Source organism: Rhinatrema bivittatum, chromosome 4 (genome assembly GCF_901001135.1).
Source record: "Rhinatrema bivittatum chromosome 4, aRhiBiv1.1, whole genome shotgun sequence".
Lineage (NCBI taxonomy): Eukaryota > Metazoa > Chordata > Amphibia > Gymnophiona > Rhinatrematidae > Rhinatrema > Rhinatrema bivittatum.
In genome coordinates, this window is record NC_042618.1 from 105,605,004 (window position 1) to 105,631,783 (window position 26,780).

Below are 26,780 nucleotides of genomic sequence, written 5' to 3' on the forward strand. Positions count from 1 at the left end.
TTACTTGCTGGTATCTCCTCAGCTGCATGGCTCTATCGGTGGTCAGTATTCCTTGCTATTCTCTTTATTTTATTTTTCGTTCTCTCCTCACTTTTTTGCTTTATTTGTAACTACTTACATACCTTTCTCCTCCGTTTATTTCCTTGTTTCTTTTCTCCCCTGTCTGTTCTTCCCCCTCCTTTTTTTTGCTTTTATCTCCTACCCGTTCTCGTCATGGAGTCTGAGGAAGCGGCCATGGCTGGGGATTATGCCGGTGAGGAGGGAGGAGCCGAGCTGTCTCCCGGCCGCAGCGATCCTGCTGGTTCTGTGCCCGCGGTGAGTTCTGGGATTACCCATACTCCTTCTGGGGACGCGGGGGGGCGGCACGTTTTGCCCCCCTTCCTTCGATCTTACCGTGCCTGGGCCCATAGAGAAGCGTGCAGCTCCCCCGGCTGCCGCTGTCTCTGAGTTCATTTCAGCGGCGCTTTCTGCTGCTAGGGGAGGGGCTGTTAGAGGCGCAGGCGGCTGTTCGCATTCTCGGGTGGGGGCGGAGCCGGCTTGGGGACTGTAAAGAATGAGGTAAGCTAGAACAAGGTAAAAGTAAAATAATATGTTTATTGATATACAATCTTAATAGTTCTAAGCATTAAAAATATACAGTTCTAAGCATATAGTTCTAAGCATATATATATGTGTACACTGTATCTCAACCAATACTCACAACACCCTGTTAATCATCAGCCTGGTAGAGAGAGAGCTTCACAGGCGAAGGGGTCTCATCACTTTGCACGTCTGCAAAGGAAAAGCATCACTTTGCACGTCTGCAAAGGAAAAGCGGATTTTCTCTCTCTCTCTCCGGGCCATAACTGTTTTGTCTTTTATAGTCTAAAGTAAACAAGTGTGTGTGTCAAACTAAAGTGTGTGTATGTGGGACAGGATTACTCATTATCCTAGAATCAGGCCTGTGCCAGCAGTCCCAGTCTAAACAATGCATTCCAGACTCAAGGATGGATGGTCAGTGCTGCAAACATGCTGCGCTTAGCTGATTCTGCAGTTTCCCTTATACTCCACCCCTTGTGTAATCATGTCCGGAATCCACAGGAGTGTAAGAGGCTATAGTAAGAGGGTGTGGTCGACTTAATTGGTGAACACAATAGGTGAGATAACAAGTACAGAGGTAACACAGGAAACAAATCAATAAATAAATAAAATACACTACAAATGATTGTGGAAACAGCTTCCCTCCCTCTAAGTTCTTACCAGTTTTCAGAAACAACTGTGCGGCCTGCAGACTAGTTTGTGTTTAGTTGAAACGTTTGCTAATCTATATTTACATTGGTCAGAACAATGTGTATTAATTGTTGGATATAAACATGCATTAAACGCTGGTCCTCTTAGGACTAGCAAATATAGAAAAACAAGGGCTACTACCATATTTGCAAGAAAAGCTCCCTCTGAGTAATAGGTCAGAATATCCTTATCAATACCTAAGCCCCATCTAAACTGCATGGCCCTGGAGTTTAACTGACACAGAGATCTGCCCAATTTAAAACAGTAGCAAGGCGTGCCTGTGGCCTGCCAGGAGTGTCCACAGTGATTGGTCTCAGTATCTTCTGTCATCCATTGCGATCTCCATTCTGCTTGTTGTATGTGGTTGGCCTCTCTGACTTCTGGGGGACACCCAGCTCATCAGGATATATATATATATATATATATATATATATATATATATAGGCCAATGTTCATTGATGATCCAGCATCAGGCCTACTGCGCTCAGTATAGCCTGCGTCCACATGTGCAGTTATTTGGGTGCCTCTCCACTCCTCGATGAAGTATGGTCTTAGGTCCTTGCTCAACAGCATCTCCCACTGGCAGCCTGCAGCCTGCTAATCTCCTTCTCTTTTAGATATCTGGAACAGTTAAAGGCAGGTGTAGTACATACTCCCCCCCACCCCCTAGTGGTGCCAAAAACCCTCAAAAAACAACAACAAATTCCTGTTTCAAAAATCTATTCTAGGTCTTTCTACAAAAAAAAAAAAAATTACTGTCTGAACCATTAACACAGAGAAGAGCAACTACAGAGCAATAAAACTGCATCAATTCAGACTATCATTAACATGAGAATCAAAATAGTAGCATCTGCAAGTAACAGTGTGACTAGGTATTACTGAGTGTATCATAATCATATTTCATCATGATAATCAGTTATTATATTTCAAAGAGATATACATATTACTTAAAAGCATGGTCTAAGTAAGGCCACCCCCATGGAACACAGGAATTCTGAGCACTTCAGTCCATAAAATGAAAGATTCAAGGTATCTTCTGTGGCAAAGGGTGGGATGATTTCAAGTTATGAGGTCAATGACAAATGATGTGAATATGTCTCACAGCACTCTGGAAGCTGTCCTCGAAGTACAGCCGCTGCACTCCCAGCACTAATTCAGATGTTTGTGTGTATGGATTAATACCTGATATAAGATGAATAAAAACCGAAATTAAGTAAATAAAAAACTCTCGTATGTAATAATCCCTATATACACTATTCATATGGATATCCAATATTGTTTTATCATAATTCAAAGAAATAGCTACATAATATCTAATCCCTGCTTTGTTTCCCCAGTTTCCTATAAAGTAACACAATATTCAGACAAAAGCAACCCAGATACTTAGTCATCCTTTCACTCAAGCTGTACATAAACCCCAAAAGGTGGAAGGAGGAAAAGTGGAAGAAAAAGAAAACAAAAACCCACCCCACAGTACCCCCTTACTTGCAAGTAAACAAAAGTTAACAGGAAAACAAGGAGGAAGAGAAGAGGGAAGAAAAAATGCAATTATCATCCCTTAGCATATTATACTCTAGAACTTTATTTAAAACATTTTGTCCATAAAACTTCAGCAGTGACTGCATCGCTTAAATGATGTCAGAAGCTATTGTTTATTCACTGCACTTTTCTATAGCCAGTAAACTCTGTCTTCATTTATACACAATGTAACATGTACCACACACACAAACAAAACACATACAGGCCTATCCAGTACCGAGCGGTAGGAAGAGCTGCGTTAGTGCCTACGGCACCCGCGGTTACCGCCCGCACAGTGCAGCTCACCTACCGCTCGATCCTGAAGCCTAATTATATGTAAATGTAAGCCGCATCCGAAAAGCCTTAGGCCCGCGCAACCCAGGATACTGGATAGAGCGCCTATACAGGATCCTGGGTGCGCGGGCCTAAGGCTTCACGCCACGCTGGTATCTGTCATTTCAAATGTCATTTGAAATGACAGATACCAGGAAGCAACGGCGGCGACAGCGTAGAAGCAACGGCGAAACGACTTGTCAGTGTCCCCCCTCCTCTCAGAGCAGGGCGCGAAAAGCCGCCTTCCTCTGGGAGGAGGAGGGACACTGACAGCGGCGAAGCAACGGCGAAGACAGCGGCGAAACGACTTTTCAGTGTCCCCCCTCCTCTCGGAGCAGGGCGGAAAAGCCGCCTTGCTCCGGGAGGAGGGGGGACACTGACAGCGCAGAAGCAACGGCAAAACGACTTGTCAGTGTCCCCCCTCCTCTCGGAGCAGGGCGCGAAAAGCCGCCTTGCTCCGGGAGGAGGGGGGACACTGACAGCGGCGAAGACAGCGGCGAAACGACTTTTCAGGGTCCCCCCTCCTCTCGGAGCAGGGCGGAAAAGCCGCCTTGCTCCTGGAGGAGGGGGGACACTAGCAACGGTGAAGCTTTCCCCCAGCCCGGACGCCGGCAAAAAACTTACTTTTTTGCAGCCAGCCATGAGCAGGAACACGATCTGGCTCCCGTAGCTCCTCCCGACAAGATGGCCGCCTGCACGGGGAAAGCATGCAATTGGCCGCTCAAGACGTGATGTCGTGACGTCACGTCTTCAGCGGCCAATTGCATGCTTTCCCCGTGCAGGCGGCCATCTTGTCGGGAGGAGCTAAGGCAGGCCAGATCGTGTTCCTGCTCAGGGCTGATGGCTGCAAAAAAGTAAGTTTTTGCCAGCGTCCGGGCTGGGGGAAAGCTTTGCCGCTGTCATCTCTCTCCCCCCCTCCTGGAGCAAGGCTGCTTTTCGCGCCCTGCTCCGGGAGGGGGGGAGAAGAGATGACAGTGGCGAAGCAACTTACTTTTAGCTTTTAAGTTTTTTTCGCTTATTTTTTGGATTCGCCGCTGTCATCTCTCCCCCCCCCCCCTCCCAGAGCAAGGCTGCTTTTCGCGCCCTGCTCCGGGAGGGGGGGAGAAGAGATGACAGTGGCGAAGCAACTTACTTTTAGCTTTTAAGTTTTTTTCGCTTATTTTTTGGATTCGCCGCTGTCATCTCTTCCCCCCCCCCCCCCCTCCCGGAGCAAGGCAGCTTTTCGCGCCCTGCTCCGGGAGGGGGGAGAAGAGACAAGCGGCGAAACAACTTACTTGCACGGGGGAAAGCGGTCTCCGTGGCAGCCCCAGTCCTCTCCCCTCCTCCCGAAGCCAAAAAAAAAAAAGCTTTTTTTTTTTGGCTTCGGGAGGAGGGGAGAGGACTGGGGCTGCCACGGAGACCGGCACCCATGACCGCGGCCTGGGCAGGTGAGCGGGGGCTGGGGGAAAGCTTGCCACCTACCCTTACCCATGCCTCTACCGCCTGGGTCAGGGTAGGCGGTAAGTTTGCAGGTTAAACGGGCGACAAAACGGCAGGGAAAGGTAGCGTTAGTCGGGGCGCGGGTTACGGGATGCTAGGGGAATAGCTAATTGGCTCGTTTGCATGCAATATCGAGCTAATTCGCTCGTTTGCATGCAATATACATGCCGCGGGCGGAAGGGGTTACCTGGGGAATTTAGGATGCAGTAGGAGTAGGTTAAAGGGGATTCGGGATCGCAGGAAGGGCTAACGCGGCCGGAACGTGAGTTAAAAGCGGCTTAGGAGCAGGGTAAACGCGGCCGCACTTTACAGGATAGGCCTGATAATGACAGAGAACCACAGACAATAAACAATTATCGAACATTAGAGCTCAAAATGTAGGCCTTTTAAAAGTAAAAACAAAAATCTTTGGATCCAAAATTAAGCAAAAATCAGAATTTTTAAACAGATCTGTTCAAAAAAAAAAAAAATCTAGGAGAAAGAAAAACCCTCAGCTTCATGTACAGCAGCTTTTATTCTTGTAAATCTGTAAAAGAAAAATCTCACATACAAAGAGAGGTTAATTTTAATCTTTTAAATCACATTACAAAGTATTAAATGGCTAGCTATAAGTAACTGAGCAGCACCATTAAGGTTAAAAATCACTACTTTGATTATCTTCTAACTAAAAGATTCTGATTGCTTAATCACAGAAACCAGAATTGTTTACATTCCTTCAAATGTAGTCATGTGGGATAGATGGGAGAGAGGGGAAAGGAAAAAAAAGTTTACTAGACAGATCTCTCTCTGCTTCTACAAAATCTTTTTGCTCAACCTATAGCTGCACAATTAAAATATTACAAACTTTACATTAGGTTATCAGCTGAGGCCAAACACGTAAGTATTGGGTGTGCCAGATAGTAGAAGGACTGTGGTCAGCCACCCCCAACTTAATCTACGGGCCTGCTGGGAAGGGAAGGTAAATACTGAATGTAAAATCCAGGGGTTTGTGACAATTTTTTGCTGTATGTACTTTTCTCCTGCATCGATAACAAATGCCACGAAACTTCTAACTAAATACAGGCCTTCCCTTTAACATCCTGTCACAGATGCATGCAGTGGCGAAATTCTCACCCCCCCCCCCCCTCTTCTGGATCATTTGCTCCCCTGTTTGCAGTGGTCTTTATATTACCTTCTTTTTCATTCTTATAATCAGAGGAGGATTTGGGTTTACGGTGTTCCCAAAGGATTAACTATTTAGACGGGTAATTTCAGACTTTAAAGTTTCATTCTAAGTACTAGCAATTTTTAGCTTCTCATTTAAATCAGTCTCACACTGCTCATAGCATTGTCTATCTTCTGCAAAAAAAAAAAAAAAATTCTCCAGTTTTAGCCAATTACAGTTTTCTTGTCTCAACCTATCTGTCAATATCTTAAGGCGTTGTGACCAAGCATTTGTAATATTTAACAATAGTCATATTAAGGCTGTGCTCTGCTTATTCTTATTTTTGAGCATTATGGCATGGATATACTTAAAAATCTTATTTTCTATATCATCAAAAGAATTTAAGTCTGCTAAGACATTAGAATGCCATGGGTTCTTCCCACATACTGCTGCTCCAAAAAGTGCTTTCTCTTTGTTTCTGCTTTTAATTCTAGTTTAGTGTCCTTGTGATTCTTAAAAAAACGTCACCTTCTGTTGCCACATAATGCTAAAGTTAAATACACACAGAATATTCTATACTCAATAGATTTTCTTATGCACTATCCTTTCTGCAAATTACAAGAAAAATTCTTAACACAAGCTAGACGTTTCCAACATAAACAAATCAGCCCTTCACAGTAAAAGATCAAGGAATACACAGACACAAATTAAAGGCTCATATAAAACTTTCACCATTGATTTTCAGTTTTCACATAGCATTTTTTATTTATTTATTTATTTATTTATTTTTAATTTTTATAGACCGAAGTTCTTGTAAGATGATTTATTTTCCCATCCCGGGATATCCAGGAAGTCACTATACTAATTTCCTTTCACTTTCTGCGTAGCGCGGCTCACTAAACACACACACACACTATGATACAAGATACGAGATATACAGTAATGAAAATATAGCTTTATTTACAGCACACATACTTCATTTCCCGTGACTATAATACATACCAAATCAGCATCCTGCCACTCATCAGGTCAGGGAACCCCCAGTGCGACCGAAAAACAGGAGCACACAGCTTCAACGGGAAAGATCCTGCGCCACTCGTCGCTGTATTTGTATTGCCTGTACGGCTGCCCTATCTGCCTCCACTTGATATATGTCCACTTTATCTTTACAAAGCTACTACTGACATTGCAACACCACTCTATGCCGCCTTAATGTCTCTAATTCTTCTTGGGCTATGGCTAGTTGCTACTGCAACTTATTAACCCTTAAGTGAGCTTTCCTATACCCAGTAAGAAGTATCCATTCACACCATTCTTCGATTGTAATTATTAAAGCTGCAGCCCCTTGTTAACTCCAATTTGGCTTCTGTGGATCATTTAATTATGTAAAGGGGTAGATGCAAGAGTGTGAATGTCCTGGCTGCCTATATTATTGCCCTTTCTCCCCTCTTATGTTCCTACTTTAAAGTTTATAATGTGTAAATGCAGTACGAGTTGGTTACATTATTAATGCCTGGGTAGTGTAGTTCTAGTAGACATGGCCATGTGTGTGTGTGCACCGCTGTGATCAGAGAATAATGCATTCTGTAAGCAATCCTCCCTGTACAGCTCTAATAGGCCAATACAGTAAAGTGCGCTCAGCTGAGCACTCTGTTTTACCCGCGGTTGGACGTGCGTATTGGATGCGCAGCCACTACCCCTGATACAATAAGGCGTTTAGCACATTCAAAATGCATGTCCAAACACCCCCCCCCCCCCAAAAAAAAAACAAACTAATAGCGCTCGTTACATGCAAATGCATATTGACGAGGCTATTAGCTATTTGCCTGGGATACAGAAAAAAAAAATGTGCGCCGGAGCCTCACATTTTACACTCGGAAATTAGAGCCTGCCCAAGGCTCTAATTTCATGATGATATTAAGTCGGAGGAACCAAAAGCTTAAAAAAAAAATTTTTTTTTTTAAATGTGCCGGCGGGTCACGTTAGGAAAACGGACGCTCAATTTTATGAGCATCCGTTTTCCTAACTTGTGCGCAGCCAACGGGTTAAGAAAATGGACGCTCATAAAATTGAGCATCCTTTTTTTCCAAACCCGTTGACAGCCACCTCTCCTGGGCTTCCGCTGCTTTCTAAGGAGGCACTAAGGGCGCACTGTTGTCCTAAACGCTTCCTTTTTAGCATGACCCCGCCCTTGTTTAAATACGGTATTGTACGCCCAGGAAAGGTGGCTGGGTGCGTGTTAGGAAAGCGGGCACTCAACACCGAGCGCCCATTTTCCCTGCACGCTTTACTATAGCGGCCTGTGTGTGAATATTCTTGCACAATTTTTTTTGTATACTTAACAGGCAAGACAACAATTAAATGAGGTATTGCACACTTTTTAATTTAGAAGACTAAAAATATGTCCTTAATCCTGTAAAACCGTCAATTGACAAGTTTTATTTGTTTTTAGTTCACACTTTTTACCATAGTTAGCTACATCAGCTTAAGAAAGGTGAAACAATCTGACGCGCCGATGCAATAAGATACACGCAAGAAATGGGCCCTTGTACTGAGCGCCCATTTTCCTAATGTGCGCACATCCACTTACCCCGTGCACCAGTTGCAATATTCTAATGAGAATGAAATTGAAGCGGCGTACAAAAAGAGCACACTAGGGAGAAATGTGCATTTCTGGCGCTCAAAAGTTTATTGCATCAGGCACATGGAGGTCTAAATTGTGCATTCCTAGTATGAAGTTACAGAAATCTGCAATACCTGTTGTTTACCAAAAGTAAAAGAATCATCTGTGGTTTTTTAAGGTGTCCTTTAGCTAATCATCATGCTCCACTCAACTAATCCCTATATACATTTTTTTATTTTTTGTCCTAACCCCAAACAGCTAAATCTTATACTAATCTCTCTAAACAGCCCTACCCTACAAGGGGCACACTTATTGCAATACAGAGGACCACATTTTGTATGTTTTTCATGAGCCCTTCACTGCAAGTAATCTTCACTCCACCTCCAAAGCTGGAGCTAATTTTCAGCATAAAAATATATGCCTTGGGTATGCTTTCTGGCATCGGGCGGTAATAGCTAATGACTTTGTTTGCATGCAATTTAAATGTGGCAGACACTGTGGGATTCGCTTTAGTTAGGACGCCCGATATGGATGTGCTAAACTCTTTTTACTGCATCAGACACGACGATTCCGCTGCCAATCGCAAGTGAACTTGTGCGCCAGGTTGGGTGCACTTTATTGCATCGGCCTGCGAGTGGTGGAGATCCGTGTGCTGGCTGTACTGATTTCAGATAAACACACAGTTGAATAAGTGCTGTGCATCTACTGGCAAAGTAGAAGCAATAGCTGGCAGAGGACTAATATAAGAATCTAGGAGAGCTTTGGCAATAACTGATTGGAGGATAGATACCACTCTGCAACTTCCAATGCTAACTGATAGATGAGAAAACTATGCCCGTTAAAATTCTTAAACATAGAACATGACCATTCCTAGTCTGCCCACTTCCCTTTCCTGTTGCTATATTGCAAATTCTGCTTGATTACCACTTTATATTCATTTCTCTGCAAATAAGGATCTTCTGTGCTTTCTTTAATTTACTTTTTTTTTTTAATCATCATCTCCACTAGGAAGCTGTTACATATATTTTTCACCCTTTCTATGAAGACATATTTCCTTATGTTGCTCCTGAACCTACCTAGTTTCAGCATTTGGGTAAATTAAGCCCTTACTATTTTCAGTTCGTCTATTTGATTGGGGCTGTTTTAACTTGTGAAGATGTTTAATCAATTATAGGTTCATTCAGATAATACTTAAAATTTCCTAATTTCTATGTTCTAATACAATAATATTGACTGTATAAATATACTTTCAATGTAGGTAAAAACTGATTTCAGCTTAAGTGTATCCCATATTAATTGTAATGTACTCATATAAACTAATCATATTGGGATTTTATAGTTGCTGTAAACTATAGCATACATTTTTAGTGACAGACCTCTCACCTCAATGAGAACTTAAACTTCTAGGAGGTTTTTTTTTCCTGCAGACTTGAGTCATTTATTATTTTTAATTGGGCAGATTAGACTTCACACCTGATGTTAATCTTCCTATGTTCTTTTTCTCTGCAGGGCTGTTCTCTATCTTCCCTGGGAGAAGAGCCTTGTGTTTTGTAATGAAGGTTCGTCTCTTTGGTTTCCTGAAAATAAGAACGAAGAGGAATGTAAAGGATCAAACTTCCCTTTTGGCTTAGAATATAGCAGGAAAGTCTTCAATGGCTGCTACCTTCCCACCTCCTTCAAGCTCCAATATTCACACCAGCTGTTAACCTATGAGGATTACATCATTTGTTTCTAAACATCCCTCTAGTGCCATCCCAACCTTTTCAGTGAAACGGAGACAACTTAAACTTCTTGTGATAACCTCCTCTTGCACGAACATGTTCACTCAGAATTCCAAACATGTTGGATCTAAATACAGTGTTTAAAGTAGTTTGAAAGAAGGTTTAAAGGGAAAGTAATGATGTGATTTAATATTCTTTTTCTGTGTTTTAAAAGAGGAAGACGGCAGTGGAATAATTTGATGTTGAGCCTGGCACACTGGGTTACAATATGATTCTGCAGGTCTTCCAAGAAGAAACCAAAACCTGCTTTTCATTTTTAAATCTGGAAATAAGGAAAGATAATTCAGAAATCCCTTGACAAAAATGTCCAGAGATGGAAGAATCTGTGGCCAAACATTTGAAATTTGCAACATATAGAACAAATGGGATGAGTGGATGCGTGACTGTTTGCTAGTTTCAGGATTCTCTGCACGTGCGTGATCTTTCCAAGACAAAATTATTTTACCTTCCTGACAGAATGAGCAAGGCTGTAGGATCTTCATCCCAGAAAACCTCAGACATGGAAAATGGCAAACTTTTTTTTTTTTTTTTTTTTTTTTTTTTTAAGGTTTGGAACATTCTAGCGGCTACAACAAGATACCATGAAAATTGGATCTTTCACTAGTTTCTCTTGCAGCAAAACCAATACAATTTCCTTTCACTTGGAAGAGAAAAATGACACCTTAACTCTTCCCTGTACAAAAAAAAAAAAAGATCCTGGTTGTAAGACCTAACACTTTAACATCTCCCACTTATCATTTGATACTTTGTGTCTGATGTGCACAGTTAGGACTGTAGGTTTTGCCATGTGCTTGCATTTAGTTATTCAGCGTGTTCTAGAGCATCAGTGCCTATGGATTGATGTATTATCTCACAGTTGAATCTGAAGCTCCAAGAAGACTAGAGTTTTATGCAGAAGGAAAGATAAATGCCAGAGAAGTAACTTAACTAGGCTTGCTATGTCGGTGGTGCTTCTGCCTAATGTTTTAAGTCTTCTTCCAGGGCATTTAAGAAATGATCCAGTTCTTAGCCACTTTAAAGTTTCTTGTGAAAAGATGACTGCAAATTGGTACAAATGCTTAGCCAGGGCAAACAGCAACAGACCAAGATGAGCACAACAAAATGAAGTTCATGTAATTTCTGTACTTTCTTTCCAAGAAGGAGATGTAAAAAAACCATGAGACCTTTTGATCAGTACATAACCTCAAGAAGTAAGGCAAATGGTCTAATAGTTATTGGGATACATTTTCAAACCAGCCTTCTCTCTCCTTGGTTTGGTCCTCTTCATCGCCAGCATTTGTGATCTCTCAGTGATGCAGTTAGTGAAATTTGTGTCGGCCCCCTAAATAGTCTTCAGCTTTAGTATTCTGTGGCCTGGAATGCTTTTGAGTAAGGGGTTTTTTTTTTAGATGATCAGGAGAGAACGCTAATTTAGTATTGTTAAGTTTTGCTTTTTTTTTTTTTTTTTGAAGAGATTTTGGGTATGGGTTCACAGCCTGCTATTTTCAGCTGAGAAATTGCTCAGAAGCTACTTCTGATAAGATCTGCAACAGATATTTTTGCTTAATGTAGCGAGCAGGTGCAAAGTGCAACATTTTGCAAAACAGTGCATGCGTGTGTATAGAGGGGAAGCTGGGAGGTGAGATGCTATTGAGTCTGATTTTAGTTCAGAAGCTATAATTGTCACTGTAATAATGGAGTTGCGGCTTGGAGGTAAAGATTTTTGGAGCAGAATCAGACTAGGTTCAGGAGTTATATGCAGTTTGTGCTACACACACTTACATCAGAGTCTCTGTGCAAGCAATAGTGACCTGCTTTGCAGAGAAAAGGAGGTAATCTCTGAACAAATATTTACTGCACTATCTTGTCTTACAGTACCTAAATGTAATCTGCTTTGAAATGTCTGAAAGGCAGAATATAACTCAAATACTGCCATAGAGATACTGATTGGGATATTTGGAGAAGGCCTATAACGTGTTGTGGGCCAAGTTTTCTTGAATCTGCAGGCACCGATTTACGGGCAGCACCATCTCTTGGCATGAAGGGCCAGATGTTCTAAAGGGTTTTATTTCCATTTTGGGTCTTCTGGAAAAATGCTTAGTGTGTAGGCCCCACAAGTTAAAATTTGAAGGCATCCTTTGTAGTAAATACAGTTTTTCCAACTGCCGTTTCCTTTTGTGGTATGTTGGGACGTGTGAGTATGGAGTTTGCATGCCAGCAACGGAGAGGCTGTAGCCAAATAATGGATGGTAGTTCTCTATGCTCGCCCCCATTCTGGAAATTGTCATTGGAGGAAGGTGTGCCCCAGCCTTGGTATTTCAGCTACAGGCGTAGATACTTTGCTGCCAGTCTTATTGATAAATATGATTGAAATAGGAAATGGTAGGCAGCTATTTGTAGGTTTTTTTTATTTTTTTGTTTGTGTTTTTTTTTTTTTTTTCAGATGTGCAGCCATGTGGCTGAATGCTGTCAGAGACTAGTAATAACATTTGTGACTGCTAGCCTTGCTCACGTTAAAGTTCTGTTGTGGCATATACATGCTACATCTGTGCTGAGCTGGCCATTGCTACCCAAGTCTTTTTGTTTGAATCATCACATATCTTCTGGTTCTCCCTATTGCTCCAAAGTCTTTCCTTTGCAACATTACACAAACACTAACAAAGGGCATGTGCAATATATCCATATATCCATATATGTATATTTTAATACTTGTGGACAAAATGATGTTACAAGTTGTCTGAGAACAACAAAATCACCAATGTCTTCCATTTTGAGATGTGTATAGTTCCATATGCATTAGTGCTTTGTAGCAAACTGTAGTGCCATGTTAGGGCCAGTGCATGAGATTCTAGTAGTACTTTTACAATTTCGGAGTGATTATAATGAACAATTGTAAAAAAAAAAATTTTTTTTAAAAATGGTGTCATGGAAAGATGCAGTATGCTTCCTGAAAGGCAGCAATAGCGTGCTTAGACTGCATGGAGTCCAGCTTATTTTAAATGTGGACAAAATACATTTTAATGAAAGAAGAATTAGGTGCATGATAATTCATATCTAAACTAGAATTATCTTTTCTTTTGAAGAAGAAAAATATATACACAGTCTTGCAGTGTATTGCCAACCTGGGCTTGGTGATATACTCTTTTTATGTTCAGATTAAAAATAAAGCTACAGCTTTGTGATTCTTTGCTCCCTTTGCAGATATGAATATTGTTAGTGATACTTAGCCAGGAGAATTGATAAGTTGTCTGCTTTTAGAATGACCATGCTTCGGATGGCCCAATGACAGTGCATGGAAGACACAGATTTGATTGCCAGGGTGGCTGGATTTAAGCATTCACAGCTCCTAAAGGGGAGAGACTATGGGCCATCTCTCAACAGTGACACCTGCTAGCTAGACTTAGTATGTACATATACTGGATTCCAGAGGGAGCCATAGTCTGGAATCCAGTATGCACTATCAGTAATAGAAGGGTTTGGTGAAAGTCACTGGGTAGTTGAGACTCAGAATGTGGTGCTATAGCTCACTAGAAGTTGGTTCTGATTGAGCTAGAAGCCCAAAGAAACAGGAAGAAGACTGCTGGATCATTAAAAAAAAAAAAAAATATCATGCATTATGCTTCCTGTTTTTCATAGCTGCAGTAGTTCATGTTCTGGATATTCTCTTTTGTTCATATTCTTTAAAGAAGCAGTGCCGAGTTCTGTGTCAGATTTGCCTATTTTTGGTGCTATTCCTTTCTCTTTGGGTTTTATTCCTAATTAACCTTTCTTTTATTTTAATCTCTTTTAATTTTTATGTTTTTTTCTTCTACACTTAATAGAATAAATTAGGGTTTTTAGTTTTGTTTTTTTTTTACTTATGTCTGCTGTCCATTTTTTAAACTTTTTTTCTCAAGTCCATGCTGGTTCTTCATGCTGTATATATATCAATGTGTTGCCTGTGTAATATTCTGATGAGGATCAACACAGCAGCAGTCTGATTTACTTAAATACAGGAACACAGAATGCCGTGAGATTAAGGGCTCTCAGGTCCATCCAGTTTACTTACTGGAGCAGTGCCATAGACCAGATTTGATCTTGGGCTCTACCCTCTTTTTTTTGGCTACTAGGTAGGAATCCCCTGTGCTTATCCAATGTGTTCTTAGACAAAGAAAGGGTTGAATTAGCACAAGTTTGAAACTTGTGAGCTGTGGCACAAATCAAGGTCAGGCTGAGTTACTGTCCATTTGCATATCTGATAAACATCCATAATTAGATTCATATTGGTTGTGGTGTCTAAAGAGGGAATGAAATATAAATCAAAATGATAAAGGGGAATGGTAGTGATTTTGTTTCTATTAATTGCTAACTGAATTATGTCAAAATGGTTTTGCTAGTATTTCTTTGAAGACATTGAGTATATTTATAAAGCAGCAGTACTAGCAAAAAGATTTTTCAATAATTGAGTTGATGGTTAAAACAGACCATTAGGATCCCCTTTACATTCTGATTTTTTTTTTTTTTCATTCCTGAGGAAGCATGCGTGGTTACTTTGTTGAAATCTCTTCCTATGTGTTCCCTTATTTTGAACCGGAGTAAATTGGACTGCTGCTATATGAATCCTCTTTGGAACACCTGAAGAAGGCACTCTGGAAAGATTTTTAAAGTAAGATGTTATGGCTATAATAAGATACAATTGTATTCCAAAAGTGCAAATATATTAGAACTATATTTAGATAAAAGGAAGACCTGGGAATGGAGTAAGGTGAAATGATGAACTGAGCCAAGAATCTTTCTTATACTGTTGCTTTCATTTTTGTGTGCCCACAATTAGGTGAATCTTCAAAGGAGTTGCATGTGAAAATGTAACATACTATTGTAGCAAATTTCAAAAGCCATTTATGTGCGTAAAGTGCACTTTACATGAGTAAATCCTATGGACAATTCAATGGCGTATGTTGTAGCAATTTTCAAAAGCCCACTTTACACAGGTAAAGTGCATTTACATGTGTAAAACCCAGTTTTACACATGTAAATGCTTTTGAAAATCAGGCTTTAGGGTCTGAGTGTGAATTACCTTGTATGGCACTGTTTGCACTGATGGTACCATCAAAATATTATGATACTTTTAAATCTTGAGCAGAAAATATAGAGAGAGACCCTAATTTTTGAAAATACGTAAAAACCCACAGCATGCGGAAAGATGGTCTTTATCTGCCCATCCAAACCACAAGCTTAGCTTTACAATCTTTCTCTCATTAACAGATCCTCTGCTTGTTTAATTCATCTACCATCCCTCTATAATTAAATATTTCTTTGGATTACTTCTGATTTTATCTTTCAGCCCATCTCATGATCTCATTTTGGAGCGTTCTTTCTATTGCAAGAGGCTACCTTTTGTGCATGTAAACTTTGGAGATATTTATATCTCTCATCTCCCCGCTTTCCTCCAGGTTACCCACATTTAGCTCTTTAAGTCTACCCCGTATGCTTTTTGAAGAAGATCAATTACAATTTTAGTAGCTGCCCTCTAGACTGACTCCATTTTGTTTATATTCTTTTGAAAATGCAGTCTCCAGAATTGTGCATAGTACTCCTCCACATAGAGGTCAATATTCAAAGCATGTTTAGCGCTATTTAGCCAGATAGGCAGGACTTAATGTGGCTAAGTAGTAGCCACTGAATATGTGCCTATGTTCAGCGGCTGCCACTTAGCCATTTAAGTCCCTTATACAACTAAAATGTACATGCATAAAAAGTAGGCATGTACTGGGTGGATAGAGTTGGACATATAACTTACACGCCTAAATACCGATATTTGGAGTTAGACGTATAAGTGTATGTCTACGTTTAGATGCCCCAGTAGACCAGGTCTAAACTTAGTCGGGTTGCCTTATCCGGCTAAGTGTGCATGTATACATATATATATTCAGCGACTTTGCTGTGCCGTTGAATATATATCATAACTTAGATAAGTTAAATCTAGCTAAGCTACTTAAATGGCCAGCTTTGAATATTGACCTCCTATTGCCTTACCAGAGACTTATATAGAGATATCACTTCCTTTTTTCTTCTGGCTATTTCCCTACCTTTACATCCAAGCATCCTTCTGGCTTTTGCCATCTTATCTACTGGTTTGGCCACCTTAAGATCACCAGATATGATCACCCCCAGATCCCTCACTTGTTTTGTGCAGAGATCGTCACCCTGTATATTCTGCTCTCTTAGGATTTTATAAACTAATTGTATGACCTTGTATTTATCATTATTCTTAGCTGCAAAACTGTAGACCATTCCTCACGCTTCACTAGGTATCTACCCTGTTGCAAATTTTGGTATTATCTGTACAAAGGCAAACTTTACTTGATAGTCCTTCTGCAGTTGAGCTTTTGAAAATGTTACAGAATAGGACTGGACCAAGGACCAATTCCTGGTAAACCTTCATTCTTCAGAGTGAACTGCCTTTACTGCTATCCTTTGTCTCCTCCCATTCATCTAGTTTCTATTTCTAACCCAGTCAGTTAGACTGACTGGGTTAGAAATAGTCAGTTACTTTAAGGTCCCTATTCAAGGCATTCAGTTTGTTTATAAGTTGTCTATAGGCAAGTATTTCATATTTCAAAGCCCTGTTGAAATCAAAGTACACTACATTTAGCACACTCCCCTATTGTAATTCTGTGGTCACCTAGTGAAAGAAATTGATTAGATTTGCCTGACCAAAACTACCTCTGATAAAACCAATCTGCCTCGGATCCTGTATCTATTGGATTCCAGAAATTGCACTATCCTCTGTTTTTAGCAGAGATTCCATTAATTTACTCATCAGGGAGGTCCGACTAATCAGCTTGCAATTCCCAGCCTTTTTCTTACTTCCACTGTTGTGAAGAGGAATCTCATCTACCTGTTACCACCAGTCCTTTGGAACCACTCCACCTTTAAAGAAGCATTGAAAAGGTCAAAACAGTGGAGCTGCCAGTACGTCCCTAAATTCTCATAATATCATTGGATTTATCCCATCCAGTCTCATTGCTTTATCTACTTATAGTTTTTCTAGCTCCTCATGAACACAGTCTTCTGAAAATTGAATGTGATCTACATCAGCTCCATTCATATTTGTGGCAGTTTTCTGTAGTCCTGTGCCATACTTTTCCAAGTAAATACTGGCAGAAATATGAAACAATTCTTCTTTTTCCTGGTCAGATTCTACAAATTCCTCCCGTTTGCCTCTTAGTCTTAAAATTCCACTTTTGCACTTCCCTTTGTCACTAACATATCTGAAAGAAGGCTTGTCCCCTGTTGTATTGCATTTGCTGTTTTTCTTGTACTTGCATATTTGTTCTCCTGACTACTTTCCCAGCTTCTCTTAGCTTTTCCAGATATTGCTGCCTGTCCTCCTTTCTTGCATCTCTTGTAGTTTTTGAATGCTAACCTTTTTTCTTTTACTTTATCAGCCACTTCCTTAAAACCACAGTGGCCTTTTTTTTTCCCCTTTACTTTATTAACCAAAACATTGTTTTCCCTTTTTGTCTTATTTTAGTTTTGTCCATGCTTTTCTACTTCTCATAGCTTATCATATCCAGTTAATGTCTCCTTGAAGTACTCCATCTTAACAAAGTTAGAACACGGGCAGAGGTGGTTCATTCAAAGGCGGGAATCCTGGACATCAAAAAAACTAAAACTGAACTTTACCAGCTTGTGATCACTGGATCCCAGGTGATTCCCTCCTATGACATCAGAAATACTTCCCATTTGTAAGCACCAGGTCCAGTATTACCTCCTCATGTGTGAGTTCTGTTACAAGTTGTCAGAACAGTTTATCCTGCAAAGAATCCATAATCTCTCTGCTTCTAGCAGGCTGCTGTAATTTATTTTCATGATTTGTTTTTCTTTAACATGTTAGTTTTTAGATGTTAGGCTCTGAAGAGGGTCAGCTGTGCTAATCATTATTTCCAGAGGACTCAAATCACTTTGGCTTTTGGAAGCTGAATAGTGAAAAATATTGAGATTTTGCCAGATAATTGTAAAAAAGAGATTATTCATGAGATATACAGTATAAAAAAGATATTTAGATTAAACTGAAAATAAAAATTTGGAGCCTGCAGGAAGAATCACTATAGACACTCATTAATTTCTTCATTATTGCCCAAAGACCTGCCTACAAACACCTTTTCATCTAAATTCATAGCCTGTTTTTTTATTTGCTTCTTGGACCCTTAGATACCACGGACACTGACACCACTTACCAGAACAAGAATGTAACTTTTATTTCCCTGCTATAGCAACACATCAAACCTATAGTAAACTAAAATCTACCACTAAATGCATGTAGAGCAATTGCAACATTGTACAGTGTTATGCAATAAGTCCACAAATCTCACTTGCATAAAATGCACACCACAGGTATGCTGTCATAAGAGCATTAGCTACCAAAAGGCAGCACATGATTTCACACTAGCAGCCAGGCATGCATACACAGACATTTAAAAACTTCAAACATAAAAAAAAAAGTACTCATCATCCTAGTGGCCGTGGGGAAACCTGCTGTCCTGCTCACGGTCTCGGTGGGACAATGTCTAGATTGCACGCCTTCCCAAGGAAGAGGTTTATGGTCTTTTTAGCATCGGTCTGAAAAGCAAAATCAAAGCAAACTATCTCTTACAAGCCATTGAAACATATTTACCCATACTAGATAAAGCATTTTAATTTGTTATCCTAGGTTATCAGTAGACCTAGGCACTGGTATGAATCATTAACTCTGCATCAATTATAATATGATTATAAATCAAATATGACATTTGATGGAAAAGTAGTAATAGGGGCAAGCAGGGGGGAACCTCCAAGATATGTTGTGCAGATCCCAGTAATGGTTTTGTACCACCAGCTGCAAAAAGGGGCTGCCTTCATTCCCTCAGAATCGGGCATGATCATCTTTGAACTCAGTAAGGCAATGATGAAAACCACACTAGAGGCATGGTATGATAGGCCACCTTTGGGATCATATACAAGGCTATGTCCAGATCACACAGCTGGTATGGTAGTTGTATGATCATTTATGTGTTTGTGAGTGATCCATCTGTAGTTTCCTAAGTCAAAGCAAAGATCTTAACGTAAACTCTTTTAAGTGTGCATGGTTAGTGGTGTCTTCAAAAGACTGAGAGGAAACATGATTGACATCAGTGGTCTGTGTCCAGATGTGTGTGTTTTCGAATGCCATGTCTGCCTACATTCTCCCAGTACTTCCATTATACTTTTACTGTACTTCAGACAATAGATGTCAGTGAATTTTAATGAAATAACTCATATTTTTAGCATGATCTGGCATCTTAGCCAGATCATCATTCTACTCCTAAATCATAACTCCTGTCCCTTGCTTATGAATAGTTTGCACTATATCATTCAGTTTACAGATGTCAGGCAGAGTTATGCTAGGAGAATGAAGTTTGTTTATTATGAAAAGACCTGAAGTCTTGTTTGTGAAGGGATTGGTTCTCCTTGACATGCAGTGTTAGTTATAAGGGAGTAATGGCAAAGCAGTGTACAATGGGCATGAGAGAATTATTTATGTATTTATTTATTTTAACATTTATGAGCATTCCTTAATCTCTGTGGAACAGACACTGTGATATCTTTATAAATATACATGGTTTTTCCAATCATATTGTCAAGATTTTAATGTTTTCCATTGACAAGCAGGCCTAATTAGCCATTACATGTGAGTGATGTCGTCCGGCAACACCCATATGTAATGGCTAATTCATCTTGCTAGCTATAGAAAACACTATTCCTGGTAAGGAAACTTTTTTTTTTCTTTTTCCCCATGGAATCCTGCAGAGCAAGGCTACATATATGATTTTGAGCATATTTAAATAAGACAGCATGTTGACTGAAATGTGGGCAAGTGTTTTGCTTCCTGTCCTTAGTTCAAGCAGACATCACAGTTGGAATAGGCTCAGTCTGCTTCCAGTTCTGGGTGTTGCTGACAATATGGGGAGAGAGGATGAGCTTCTGCAGATTGCAGTTATGATAAGAATGTATTACCCAAAGCTAAGGGGGCCAGCCTCAAAACCCAAAACAAATATTAGGGGTTTCCATATTTTCCCCAGATAGGCAGGGCATCTGAGCTGCACTTTTTTTAAACAGGACGTTAATTTTACTTGCAAATATCTTTTGAGCATAAAGTTCTCAATTTGTGTGAATCAATGGCATAGATACAATATGGGAAAATCCCTTAATACTTATGGATCATGGAATATTCTGACTACTAAAGGATAAAAAACTAAATCCATACTACTGTCATGCACCTGTTCTTGAAAGTCTTTCTAACTATACATAGGAGGGCCTAACTTTTTTGTAAACATGGATTGCAAAGAAGCCTATTACTGTCAATCTGGAAATAATACTGCATCTTTCTCCTTGAGTGAATCCTGTCTGTAAATGGCCCCCTTCAGGAATGAAGGAACTCCAGTTTGAATTTGTCAACGATTACAAGAGATAGCAGAGAAGTCTTAAGGGAGCGCAAGCTGGGCAACTACTCCTAACCCCATACTTGCCACTCAGTCTGCACTTGCTCCCTCTTTCTGGTCAGCTTGTGTTGTTAATCCTCCCCCCTAGCTAAAGATGCCACACAGCCAAGCTAATTTACCCATGACCCCACATCCCTAGGACCTGGCCTGAGTGGTATAATGAAACTCTTGAAGTTGTCCCTTTAGGGTTGCTCTTCATAATGCACAAATTTCTCTTATTGAAGAAAACCACTTCTTGGAGGTTGGCCTTTTACAGCAGGTCTCCACCGAGGAATCTCTTCTGGTAGACATGGGATCCAATTCTAACAATTCAGTTCTGAAGATTTATTAGCTGTAGCATTGCTTCAAGTAGCTTATTGCTTGGGAGAATCCATTGTGTAACTTAACTGAGAAAAGAAATACCTCTGAAACTGGAATGCAAGATAGCACCAGTTTATAGGAAAAAAAACAAAATTCCTAATACAAATAAAGCCATAAAATGATTTATTAATAGAATTTTAGTAGCAATAACTGTTTTGCATGTAATAGTAACTGATTGCATTAACAATTACTGTACAGTGGAACAAAGGGTAATTACCAAATGAGCCTGCGCGTTCGGTAAGGAGCAGTGCCTGAAGAAAACAGCTAATTTGAGTAGTACGGCTGCTTTTCCTTGAGAGGTTCTGAGCTGATATGGGATGAAGGTCTGGAAATGGCAGCCTCCTTTCAGCTAGGGGTCAGTGACTGGTGTATGTAGTAGTGCTATAAGATAATGAAACAGTGAGAAACAAAATCCAGGTTCTTAAAGCTAGAGCCTCTTCCAGAGAGTTTTAGTTTTAGCAGGAAAAGAAAACATAACTGAGATGACTGGGCTTACAAAAGAGAAACATATGTTTGGTATTTTTTTGTGCTGAGGGACAAGCATTTCCTGTGGATAGACCCATTGTGGCATGCACTTTTCAAAATGTTTAAAATACAGCTGCTACACATTTCTGTTTTTAACTGTGTTTCTCTTCAGGGGTGAGTGGCAAGGAGACTTTGGTTAAGACATCCTGTACCTGGCATCAGTGCCTCAAGCAACAGCACAAGCAAAAGTAAATCAATAACTGAGCAACAACTTAAATAATTAAAATGTGCTTGTCACATTCCGATTTGTATTTCATGCATTAGTTATCTTATAAAGTTTTGAAAGCACCTGTTACCTTCCCATTCCCCCCTTAGTAAGCAAGGTTCTGCCTATTATAATACAATGCAGAAATCACATTAGAGCAGGGGTGGCCAATTCCAGTCCTCAAGAGCCACAAACAATCCAGGTTTTCAGGAAATCCACACTGAATATGCATGAGATAGATGTGCATGCACTGCCTCCATTGCTGGCAGATCTATCATGCAAATTCATTATGGATATCCTGAAAACCTGGCTTGTTTGTGGCTTTCAAGGACTAGAGTTGGCCACCTTTACATTAGTATTTAAAGTACAGATATAGCATGAACTAAAGAGCAGAGTGAAGCCAAGACAATATAAAAATGGGATATGCAAATATTAAATAAAATCCAGGAGTTAATACAGGCTTTAATACCAATTGGTCTAAATGTGTTTTTGTTGAACAGAAGAATGCTGGCAAGCAATGGTCTCTTCAATGGAATAATCTAAATCAGTGGTTCTCAACCCAGTCAGTGGGACACACCTAGCCAGTCAGATTTTCAGGATATTCGTGATGAATTTGTATAAGATAGATCTGCAGAGCATGCAAATCTACCTCATGCATATTCATTGTGGCTATCCTGAAAACCTGACTGGCTAGTTGTGTTCTGAGGACTGGGTTGAGTATCACTAATGTAAATGGTATTAGAGCAGGGTTGCTAAAAATGGTTCTTGCTCTCCCCACGCCATTTGGGTTTTCAGGATATTCCTAATCAATATGCATGAACACATTTGCATACATAGATAATACATGTAAATAAATCTCATGCATATTCATTAGAAAAATCCTAAAAACCTGAGAGGCTTGGGGGCTCCCCAAGGACCAGTTTGAGCACCTCGGTCTGGGCTAGAAAATTGCAGATCTGTAAAGAATAGAACTTCTGATCTGTCGTTCACAAATGAATGTTCGACTATTGGCTTCATTTGGTAGACTAATTAGAAGAGACTGTAGATGGAATTTTATGAAATAAAGGCTGTTTTGAAAGTCTGAAAGAGAGGCCAGAATTTAAGTGAATTGTACCTTTTCTGCATGACGCTGAAGGCTAAGTGACGGGAGAACCTGGCTATTAATGAGCCCTTGCTGTAGAGCAGAGGTGGCCAACTCCGGTCCTCAAGAGCCACAAATAGGCCAGGTTTTCAGGATATCCACAGTGAATATGCATGAGATAGATTTGTATACTCTGGAGGCAGTGCATGCATTGTTGATATCCTGAAAATCTGGCTTTTGAGGACCGGAGTTGGCCACTGCTGCTGTAGAGGTTGAAGAGTACTTGGCTATGGTAAACTGCTGGATAGGCTACAGATGTTATAAACAGAGCTTACACTTTTCCATTGTTGCTGTTTACCTATATTTTTCTGTATTTGGGTTTCAGTTGTGCAAGTTTCTAGTGGACTTTTTTTCTCTACATTTATTTCTAAGCTTTGTAAAATAAATGCTTGTGTATTTGTAATTATATTTAGGCCAAGTTATACTAAACTCCACATATGTGTCTCCTAACCAAAGCAGAAATGTGAATTTTTACTAACAAAATGTTTTTCTTGCATGTGCCTAGTGCAAGCTCTGTTAAACCAGTGTCACACGAGCTTCAGTTTGTGTGTCCAATAAAGGCAGGGTTGACCCTGAAAGTCATGGTGGAAAGAGTAAGGACATAAAAAAGAAAATGTCACAGAATCAAAGTTCTATAGAATTAGTATTCTAATTATGCATGATTCAAAATGTATAGTGTTATGTAGGTATTACAAGTAAATTGATATATGCATTTATACACTAATGAAGCAATAGAAACTAATATACCAATAGCTTGAATTTACTGCTTTTTATTATAGGTTTTTTTCTTAAATGGGCAATGCTCTAACTTTCCAAAAGGAAGGGGGTATATTGTCCACAGGGATAGCGCATGGCACCGAAGCTGTATACCAGAAACAAATAGGAAAACTGGCCTTGACCTCCATGCTTGGTTTGCATTTGTCCCGCGAGCATGTAGAAAGTGGGCACAAACTAAGCATATGTGGTGGCAAGAAACAAATGTCTCAGCCAACCTAGCGGTGTTAGTAAGTGGGTGGCAGAGAGTTTTCAGAGAAGGGGGGTGGGGAGAGTCTACTGAGACCCAAATAAAGTAAGGGCTTAAATATGGCTATCAGCTTCACTGTAGAAGGGGGGGAAGGGGTATCAAGGACAGGAACTAAATAGTGTATATACCACCCGGTGCAGGGGCAAATCAGAGATGGCCTAATGGACACCTAGGCGCTATGTTTAAATATAATACTGGTGTCATAAGCAATAAGGTTCACCATAATGGTCTGAAACATACAAGTGAGTAGTTTACAGCAAAAATCTGTCATCGACATGGAATATTTGTGACCATGTTATTTCTGGCTCCTTATTCCTAAGAAAATCACCATATGGAAGACCATAGTCACATTTTAGTGATAAATAAAAACCTGAATAATGTTTTATCCCTACATTTAAAATAAAGAAAATTGCTCTTGATAGTTTAAAAAAAAAAAAAAAAAAGGAGGGGGGGGGGGCTGTGAGTAAATTCCCAAGATTGTGTTAGAATTTTAGCATCATAATGGTAACCAAGATTCTGACTTGTAGAACAACAAAGTGACCTCAGTAGCTTGTAAACATTTTACAGAACGTGAGGGCCTTTTTTTTTATTTTCCTGTGATGTCATCTCCCTCTGACTGTCAGTTTACTAAGTCTAAATGATATGGTAAAGGTTCTTAAACAATATAACTACATGTTAAAGGGATGTATCTCTTATGAACTGCAGTGCACTTATTACTCATGTTAATACATAAAGCAAGAGGCAGCATCTATAGCTCAAATGTTCAAGAAGAGAGGCTTCTTTGTCTACCTATGCATTTTTTTTGGTGGAGGTGGAAGGGGAGTTAGAATCAATGAATTTGCTGGCAGTAATGTTACCATTGTGATGTCCAAAAGATGTTTAAAAAAACAAAACCCCAATCATGGAAACTCTGCACCTATGTATGAATTGTTTGTTTTTGTTTTAGCAATAAAGCGGCAGAGAATGCACTGAAATCTTAATTGGTGGTGTTTGTAATTACTGGTACACATTTTGTGCATTAAGCATTCATAGTAGCTGGCATCCTTTTGCAACACATGTGAAAGGAGGTGCCCCGGGAATGCTGCTTGAGTTTGTTCCTTTAGGACATAGAAGTATTTTCCCATTTTTAGAATAGAATTGTCTTTAATAATTCACTGCAAATTATTATATTTTTAATGTGTTTATTAGTATTATTTAAAGCTGGTTCATGTCTAGGGATATGCACAGACATTTCATGCACCAGTCAAACCCCTCCACCCCCCTATCCCTATTGTTGAATTCTTCCCAGTCTCTCCTGTCCTGTAGCTGCTGTTCTTGCAAATGGTCCAAGCAGCTGCCATTTTAAACAGCAAAAATGTATAATGGCACTGGCTTTAATCTGTTGGTGCCATTTGCAAGAGCAGCAGCAGCAGCAGTGTGGCAGGAGCAAGCAAGGAGTTGCTCCTTCTTGTGAAGACATTTTCAGCAAAAGGAAGAGAGTCCAGAGGTGGGTGTCTCTTTTGGTAGCAGTGGCACTTTTTTTAAACAAAACAAACAAAATTATGTTTACTTTTCTTGTTTTGTTTCCAGTGAAAGCACATTCCTACTCATTTGTCAATATCTCCACACTGTTTAAAAAGTCGATAGTTAAATCAATGAAGGAAACAAAGAATATTTTAAAACTGCAAACCAAGGGGCCAATGCAATAAGACGCACATTAAAACGGGCACTCAATATGAGCACCCGTCTTTCTTTTTTTTTTTTTTTTTTTTTTTTTTTAGCAGAATCCTTTTTGTTAAGAAGATATGCAGCTCATAGGTAGAACAATAGCATACAGATACAAGGCAAAACCAGAGACAGTGAGTAGTCATTGAGAAAATTGAAACAACCATCATGTCCTCCCCCACTGCTCTGCCATAATTACCAGCATGCAATCTTCATTTTTAAACAATGAAAGCACCCCCATTCATCCACCGACTCTCTCACAGACAGCCCAACACTTCCAGCCATTCATCATCCATCTAACTTTCAATCCACACATCCTAACTATGTACTCCCTAACACTCTCCCCCCCCCCCCCCTGTCTCCCAGGAGACCAACCACTCTGTACACAGCATATGAACAGATAATACATGGAGATACAAAGAGAACCGCAGCCCTTACTGCAAACCCCAAATCCTTCCCTCCGCCAACTCAGGAAAATGGGATTCCCTGTACGTACCAGGATCAGTCCAGACGTTGGGTTATGTCCCCCGTCCAGCAGATGGAGTCAGACAAAGCTTCAGAGGGTGCTACTTTATAAGCCACTGCACCCTCTGCTGCTCTTTAGTATCTTTCTGACTCCAGCAGATAGGAGAAGGGGAACCTTTGATTCCCCAGTATATTGTCAGTGTACTTATTTCCTTTCTATTTTTTCTGTGAAGCTTCTTAGATGGATCAAGCTCACTAGTTAAAAAAAAAAACCCACGAGAGACTTTTTTGCTTTCAGGCTTGCAGAGTTGTCCCTTCTCTCTCTCTGTCTGTTTTTCTTGCTTTCCTCCCACTCCTGCCGAAATGGGGTAAGTGTGTTTTTGGGCATTTTCTCCTCAGGTTGGTTCCAAATAAAGACCATCAGGGGCTCCATGTTGGAGGTTTTCAACCTCTTTCCCCCCCCCCCCCCCATTGCCGCGGCCCCAAGACGCACATTCCACTGGATGGGGGTCATAACCCACCGTCTGGACTAATCTAAAATTAGGTAAGGAATCATTTTCATATTTGTGGCGTAAGCCCAGAGAGCCGGCCCACTCTCACTACAGCCAGGTCACCTGGTATCTGGTCACCACCAGGCTGGTTTGTATATCTGCAGGTAAAAGATGGTAACAACGGGACCAATTCTCACAGTATCTCTTATCAAGTTTCGTGCAACTCTTGACACTGTC

General features: G+C 40.2%; 1 long non-coding RNA gene across 1 annotated transcript; it reads left to right on the forward strand.

Annotated features, from left to right (window-relative positions):
- On the forward strand, positions 1–24,863 carry LOC115090032. The gene is made up of 2 exons (XR_003856290.1): positions 1–315; positions 9,876–24,863. It is a non-coding gene; the product is annotated as an uncharacterized LOC115090032 (long non-coding RNA).
- Positions 24,864–26,780: the final 1,917 nt, after the last annotated feature.